Source organism: Gossypium hirsutum, chromosome A08 (assembly GCF_007990345.1).
Source record: "Gossypium hirsutum isolate 1008001.06 chromosome A08, Gossypium_hirsutum_v2.1, whole genome shotgun sequence".
NCBI classification, from domain to species: domain Eukaryota; kingdom Viridiplantae; phylum Streptophyta; class Magnoliopsida; order Malvales; family Malvaceae; genus Gossypium; species Gossypium hirsutum.
In genome coordinates this window covers 13743014-13751653 of record NC_053431.1, presented here as the reverse complement: position 1 = coordinate 13751653, position 8640 = coordinate 13743014, and the positions used below count along the sequence as shown (strand labels likewise).

The 8640-nt window shown below is 31.9% G+C and overlaps 1 non-coding gene across 1 annotated transcript; it reads right to left on the bottom strand.

The window, feature by feature from the left end:
- Positions 1-8075: 8075 nt before the first annotated feature.
- Positions 8076-8182, bottom strand: LOC121205145 (small nucleolar RNA R71). Its single transcript, XR_005900230.1, has one exon. It is a non-coding gene; the product is annotated as a small nucleolar RNA R71 (small nucleolar RNA).
- Between the last annotated feature and the right edge of the window lie 458 nt (positions 8183-8640).

Genomic DNA, 8640 nt, shown 5'->3' with positions numbered 1-8640 from the left:
CCTCACTTTTTTTTTGCTTTTTCCATTTGAATTTGCAGGCTTATTGCAATATCCGGTGTTGTTTGAAGCAAAATTTGGGGGATTTTAGAAGGCAAGCCCTGCAGAGATAGTATACGAGTTTAGAATTTGCAATCCTCCCATTCTTAGATGAACTCACTTTCACCAGATTAACAGCAAATAAAACTCCCATATCTATTCTTATATATATAAAACAAAAATGCTAAAAATGTTTTTTCAGGTCATTGGTCATCCTCGGCAATGCTTTACTGCACAAATCTAACCAATACCCCAATCATAAGATTGTTACTATTTAAAACTACAATAATGCCTCGTAAGAAAATTATATCTGCAACATCAACTGCTCATTCTCGCTTTGCAGTTTGTTGTATCAAATAGCCTGATATTTTTCGTTTTCAAATTGTATTTATAAGAAGTTGATGCCTAGAGTCTAAGCCCAATTCAGATCTTGTAAGTTGTTGATAAATGCTAAAAGTAATATGTTTTAACTTCATTCTTAACGCGTTTTTGATAATTATTCGATGTTAACTTTGAATTTTATGCTTCTAATCCTTTTAAATTCTTCTTTTTATGCTTAATAGAGTACTTGAGAGAAAATCGGAGTGTCGAAGAAAGCTACAGGTGTCACATGAGCTAACCAATTTCACATTGCCAGACTACATGGTCGTGTGACCCACACAGGTGTGTGGTAGGATGCGTCAATTTTATGAGATTTCACACCAAACTTCGAAAAATCGCAATTTTTAAGTTGTTCAAGCATTTTAAGACATATATGACAAAAAAAAAGATAGAAGAGAGTCGTTATAGAATATTCAAGAAAACAATTCGGAAAACACCAATGAAGTCGACTTTGAAGCAGATTTTTTTCAAGATTGAAAATTCTCAGTTGATTTCTTAAGAAGTTGTAATGAGTTTCTTTATTTTTTTTGATTATACTGTATCTTAGATGTTTTTATTTTTAAGCGTGAACTAATTTCTAAACACGTAAAGGAGATAAACCCTATGATGGACTTTGTCTTTTAATTTTAATTTTACACAATAAATACTTAGTTTATTATTGTTAATTATGTGTGCTTAATTCTTGGTTTAATATTTTTAGATTATTAATCCATATTTGATGTGCTTAAATCTGTGGTTGAATAGACTCTATTTAAGAGTAGATCTTATGTAATTGAGTGGAGTTGCATGCAGTACTAGATATAGAACGATATAAATATACCATATTAGAGTCAAATTTAATAGGAGAATCCATAGCTCGAGTTGATGCGATAATAGAGGTTTTAATTAGAAAGAAATTTCAATTAATCAACCTATAGTCAGTTGCTTTTATGCTTGAAAGAGATATTAATATAATTTAGAAATTTCTGTGGATCAAGTTGCTAAGTAAAGAAATTGCGTAATTTAGTGTAACATCCTATACTCGGCCCGGTCGCCTAGCCCGAATATTAGGATGCCTTATGTATGCGATGCTTTGGACACGTTCAGATATCTATTTCGCAATAGAAATTGTTAGTCGATATTAGGTAAATCTAGGTCTCAAGCATTGACAAGCTATAAAGCATATATTAAGGTATCTTAAAAGAACTAGGGATTATATGCTTATGTATTCTGGGGAGGACCTTACTCCTGTTGGATACACAAACTTATACTTCCAAACCTATAAAGATTTAAGGAAATCGACGTCGGGAAATGTATTCGTTCTAGGCCATGGAGCCATAGTATGGAGAAGTGTAAAACAAACTTGCACTACTATGGAGGCCGAGTATGTGGCTACTTCTGAGGCAACGAAAGAAGTAATATGGCTTCGAAAGTTCTTAACCAAACTTAAAGTTATTCATCGTATGAAAAAAGCTATAACACTGTATTGTGATAACAGTGTTGCAATAGCAAATACCAAGGAAATGAGAAGTCACAAGAGGACGAAACACATTGATCGAAAGTATCATTTGATACGAGAGGCAGTAGTCAAAGGAATTGTAGATGTAATGAAAGTAGCTTCTGAAAATAACCTTGTGGATTCGTTTATTAAGACACTTGTGACTAGGAGTTTTAACAAACATGTTGACGATATTGGAATGCGAAACATGACACATTTATTTCACTAGGGCAAATAGGAGATTGTTGGGAAATATGCCCATATTGTAGTAAACATGTAACTGTTTTCTATTTATTTGAATGATGAATAAAAAAATAAAGTTAATTTTACATTTCACTATTATGTCTTTTATTTTTATTTATTTTTGTTTTTCATATTTTGCATGCATAGCAAAATTGTGACAAGCAAATATTAGCTCATTGATTGTCCAAATTTCAAACTGAAGAGAATATAAATGAGTCCTTAATCCCGTAAAAGAATCAAAACGAGCATTTAATTTAAATACTAAGAAGGATTATTATGCCGTCTACAATTTCAATTGGGGAGATGACTAGTCTTAACTATCAGAATAGTTGACATCACGAGTAGAGATATAGATGTATTCATTGATAGAATGATATGTTGAGCTAGACCCAAGATGAATTAATTCTGAATCCGTTTATAAATTAATTCACTTGTGACTTCATGGTGTGATTTACCTAAATCTTGAGTTAGTTATTGACCATGCGCATGTAACTCATGTGCTTTGATATAATTGGAAGCTTATGCTCTAAAGATAATCAAGCCCATAGCCCGTATGTTGGGTATATGATTTGTGTATGGCATGGCTTTACTAACAATAGTGGAATTCATAACTCAATTAAAGAGTTAATGATATCCTCTCGTTGGCATTCTGTGGATAGATAAATATGGAACGTGACCACGGGTTGCTTATTCTCGAATGAACAATTTATCGTAGTAATTTATTAACAGTGATCATATTAATCATTAAGAAGATACGGTGACAATGAGATAAAATAGGATTGTATTGATTGAACAGATTTAACTCAAAGGAATCAAGGATATCATATGAGGATAAAACACACTTGACGAGGTCATTGGACAAAGTAGTTGGATGAATTGCTTTTATAAAGAATATACAATAAGGAGTTTTCAATTATGATACTTCTTGTGGACTGACTCCATGATTAAGTAATTGCGAATTATTGGAACGATGCTTCTGAACATAATTGCAATCATTAGAGCCTAATTGTATATATTTGATTGGTCCCTCTGCCAGCTCAGCTAGAGAATTATTCAACTAGAGAATTTGATTAAAGAATTTTCTTGAAAAATTAATTTACAAAATCTAAGTTATTTTTGGAAAAATTAATTTTGATTAAGTAAAATTAAATTAATCAAATTAATTAAAATTAATATGATATTTTTGGAAATTAATTTTCAAGTTAGATAATTGGCTCAATAAGTAATTGAACTTGAAAATTGGACCTGAAATCGTAAATTGGGCACGGGAGCTCAAAACCAAGACTAAGACCCAAAAACTGGTTAAACTAGGCTCGATATGTGAAACCAGGCCTACGGTCCAACCGGTGGCTAAACTAGATTGGTTGGGTCGTCATTGCCCCAAATTGAATTGGTTCGGGTTGCCATAAGGGTGTCGCACCTGCACCACTGGACACGGCGATGTCGGTGGCTGTGACGGCGGTGTATCAGTGGCCAGTGACAGTTGGTTGTCGATGGTTAAGCAGTGGAAGGGTTACACTCCTACTGGGATTTTACCAGAGAAATTAATTTCTTATTAATTATTCCAAAAAATATTATTATTTTAATAGTTTAATATTAAATTCAATTTAATACTTATCTTAATAGTATTTTATTAATATAATATTAAAGTGATTATGTTAATATTAAATTTAATTTAAAGTTTATCTTGTAGATAAATATTCTATTATTTTAATCAGATTTAATGCTAAATTTAATTTAATATTTATATTAATAAATATTATATTAATTCAATATTAAAGTGATTAAGTTTAATTATAATTGAACTTTCTAAACTCTCCCTATATAAAGAGAGCCTTGGGTTATTATTTACACACACTTGAATTCAAGAGAAAGTTGTAGAAAGAAAATTCTCTGAAGAGATTATTCTAGAAAATTTCTAGAGATATTTTCTGATTTACAATTTGACCCAAAAGTTTAAAAAAATTATAAAATTACCCTACTGGTAATTTTTATCTAAATTTTCTAATTCGACGAAAGTCCATACTTGGCAAACGTGAGCTTGAGGATAGCGGAGAAGACTACTAGGTCAAAGCGCTCATCCTAGACTAATCAAAAAGGTACAATTTTGATTAAGTGTTTATTACTTTAGATATCATAATCAAGATCTTATTTTGGAAAAAAGAATTAAAATTAGTTTTTCCCTAAATTTATTCTCCTCTGTGTTTTCCAAACTAGTTTTTCCAACACCTATAACCATCCTGGTCGCTGAGCTTGAATACTAGGACGCTACACCACCGTCTCCCATCATGTTCATATCAAATCGTCATGTTATTACGCATGCATATTTTTTTTCCTTAATTAACATAGAATTCACATGAATTGTAAGTCATACTTTTGCTTTTTATTGATAAAACATGCCAAGCATACAATAAATAAACATAAATAAGTACTAAACTTGCATTAGGACCACTTAGTAAATTTCCTAAAATTGTTACGTAGGTATTGAAGGAAGTATCGATAATTCTCTCAAGTGGCATTGTTACCGCTTGGAAAATCGATACCAAACTAGCTTACTGTTTCTCGTACTAAAAACTCATCAATCAGAAAATATCAATACTACAGAACATGTATCGATAATTTTACCCTGAGTATTAATACTCGTAATAAAATATCAATACCAACTAGCAAAACTGACTTCCTACACTTCGAAAATTTCAAAGATATCATTTTTAAAACTCAAATATCGATATCTCTATTTCAGACCTTAAAAACACAACATATATCAGCATATAAGTCATACCAAAATAGTTCCAAACGACATGCATCAATTACCTCATAAAATAAACACCAAAATGTTCCAAATAGAAGTCCCAATTATCATATTTTAAGTTCACAAATCATCAAGCTTAATAGGCATGCAATCAAATAAAGTTCATATCAAAACTGACATAAAATCTACCACATTGCCTTTTATTCCCAAAAACACAAATAATTAAAAAAACACCTACTAATAGCAACTAAAGTTCTGGCTTCGATCACCCATCGAGATCACACCGCTCGCACCGGCACTACTTATTTGCAATGGTTAAAAAGAGTGGGTAAGCTTAACAAGCTTACTGAATGCTTAGAACAACCGCTACACAAACAAGACACCATGTATAGACTAAGTAAACATGTAACATATTCATAACATATTTAGCTCTAGTATCATATTTCACACATTTATTCATCTTCCATTTATACCATTATGCATTTAGCACTTCTGCCACATGATTATCTAAGCATATATTATGGCACATATAAACCATATTTAATCGCATTCAGTCATATTATAAGATAGTTTGGCTCTTAAGGATATGAAACATAAAGTGGACTCTATCACCACTTATCGGATACACGAATCTACAACACACCAAAATGACTCATAGAATCGATCATGTCCCATAAGTGAAGCATATAGCTAACACTCTTCAACACACCAAACACACATATCTTGGTGAATGAAGCTTAACTCACATTCCCTTGTTTCTCCGAAAACTGTCCCTAGGCCTCAACGCTCCATATATCACAACACAAAGGTGAGTACTCACAATCTTATGACATGCCAACTATATCCAACGGTCTCATAAGATCACAAGGCTAAAATATCCACATTATTATCACATATTTACTTACTGATTTTCTGGACATCTTCACTCATATTCATATTAGTAGCACAATATAATCACTGTCACATGGCATGAATAACATACCTACATATTTACTGTCAAATGGCATGAACAACACACCCTTATATTCACTTTCACATTAGTCATCATAACCTTTTAGCATGTCATAGCATTTCATATATGTTCATAATTTCACAATTTCACAAGCATACATATATCACATTTTATCATAGGTGTAAAAACACTTACTCTCTGAATTTAGAGTAGGGGTTTAGGCTACCTCTAAATTCCTAATTGTATAATGAATCAACTACGAACAGCTATTCCAAAACACTCACCAGAAATACACTTTTGCTAGAAAGCCAAAAGCTTAGACAAGCTTTCCTTTGCCTTTGTCTCTACTTGTTGAAGGTCCTATTGACTCCAACACTTCAATAAGATAAACCAAACAAATACACCATCAACAATCAATCATCGACTCACCTTAGACAATAAAAAAATAACCTAAACTACGTTTACTATTAATCAAAACCTTTGACATAGAAAACTTTAAATTCGAGTGTATTGGCCCACACTTAATATTTTCACACAAAATGAATTCTATTCACCTGCATATTCATCTACGACTATTTCTCAACCTTTAAACTACACAAAACTACACGTTTTAAGGTATCACCATTTTTCGACAAGTTTTGGCCATTGTGATAAAAATCCATTAAAATCAAGAAATTCTTAACAAAACGTCAATGTAACTTTAGAAACCTTGTAATCATGTTAAAAAAATTTGAAAAACACTTTAAAATCACATTTTAATTCGCAATCTCAAAATTCACCATTAACAACCAACTTTTCGGTTTTTATTTAAAACATATTTTAGAGATTAGATATCATTTAAAACCAATATGAGGATGAATGGTTACCATCAATAGAGGAAAAATGAACTTTTATGCAAATCTGGGAAAACCCACTCTTAAAGAAGATGATGAAATTAGTGAGGTTTTTGGGTGTTTTCTTGGTTTTAATGAAGATTTAAAGTTCAAGGGATGTTGGAAATCAAAAGAGATTAGGGTTTGGTTATCAAAAGTGATTGAAAGAGCAAAATGAGATGAAGGGACGACAAGAACACAAGAGTGGAGTTTCTATCGTGAAAACAATTTGAGGAATGGGGGTTTTAAGTTGATTTTAAAATTCTGGGTAAATTACTTCATAAAACTCTCAGATTACCAAACTTATGAAATTCTGAGCATATATAAGATAAATTTCCTAAATTACATTCGAAACTTCTAGGCCCAATTTTGGGGTGTTACATTTAGATTGATGTGACAAATGAAATCTAGGTGAAGTCTTTCCCGAGTATTGTTTCGCTTATTGATTGTTAATCGATTATTTTCTTGACTTGTTCTTTTTCGTATTCATTAATTATCTAAACTAGTTAATTTTAGTTTTTAATTGATCACTCGAACTATTCGGTTAAATAATAGAAAGACGATAATTACTATTACTTTTATTCTTCATGGAAACGATATCTTTGCTCACCGTAACTATACTATTAATGGATGGGTGCACTTGCCTTAGTCAAATTTTTATTTAGTTTCGAGACACATCAAGTTTTTGGCGCCATTGTCGAGGACTAGAATATTAGGAAAAGTTTATTTCTATTAATCTGTTACTTTTTTATTTTAATTTTAATATTTTTGTTTTTAATTTAATTTTTAAATTCTATTTTTTTATTTTATTTAATTCCTATATGTTCCCTTGGTTTATGACTAGAGGTAACCCATTGGAACCATTAAATTTTTACAATCAAATTGAAAAGGCTACTCGCAGAAATCAGAGAGAATTTAGAGAAGCAAGGCAAGGTCAACAGCAGATTTTAGTAGACTATCAAGAGCAAAATGACATTACTATGGAGATGGATAATAATCTTGTCAATTCGCAACTTCCTGTACGTCTTACTCCTCGGGCTATGTATGACTATGCTAAGCCCACTCTGGTTGTGGCTGAATCTAGTATTGTCAGACTGACTATTGCTGCAAACAATTTTGAGATTAAGCCAACAATTTGTTCAGTTTGATGGGTTGCAAAATGAAGATTTGAATGCTCATTTGGATAACTTTTTGGAGATCCGCTATATATTTAAGATTAATGGCATTACTAATGATGTTATACGCTTATGGTTGTTCCTAACAAAATAGTGGTTGAATTCACTTCCATGGGGTTCCATCACAACTTGGGCTCAAATGATTAAAAATTTTCTGTTGAAGCATTTTCCACCAGCCAAAACAACCAAGTTGAGGAATAATATCTCTTCTTTTACCCAAATTGAGCTTAAGACATTATATGATGTATAGGGGAGATTTAAGGATCTTCTAATAAGGTGCCCTCATCATGGGTTACCTTTTTTTGTTACAAGTTCAAACCTTTTACAACAATTTGAATCCCTCGACTAGGCAGATAATTGATGCAATAGCTGGTGGAACATTGAATAATAGACACTTGAGGCAGCCCAATAATTTATTAAGGAGATGACATTGAATAACTATTAGTGGCAAGCCATAATGACAAAATCGACTAAGGCAACCAATATTTTTAATAGAGAGGCAATTGCTATGTTAACGAGTTAGGTAGAAGTTTTCAGTAAGAAAATTGATGGTTTGTGTATGGGTAAGCAGATGAATTCGGTAATGTGATATGATGCAATTGGAGTGGAGATCAATCTGGAATGTTTACCCTTCGATTCTAACATGGAGCATGAGCAGGTCGACTTTATGGGTAACAATTCTAGACTTCAGAATAACCCTATAACAATAATTATAATCTAGGATGGAGGAATCATCCGAATTTCTCTTAGGA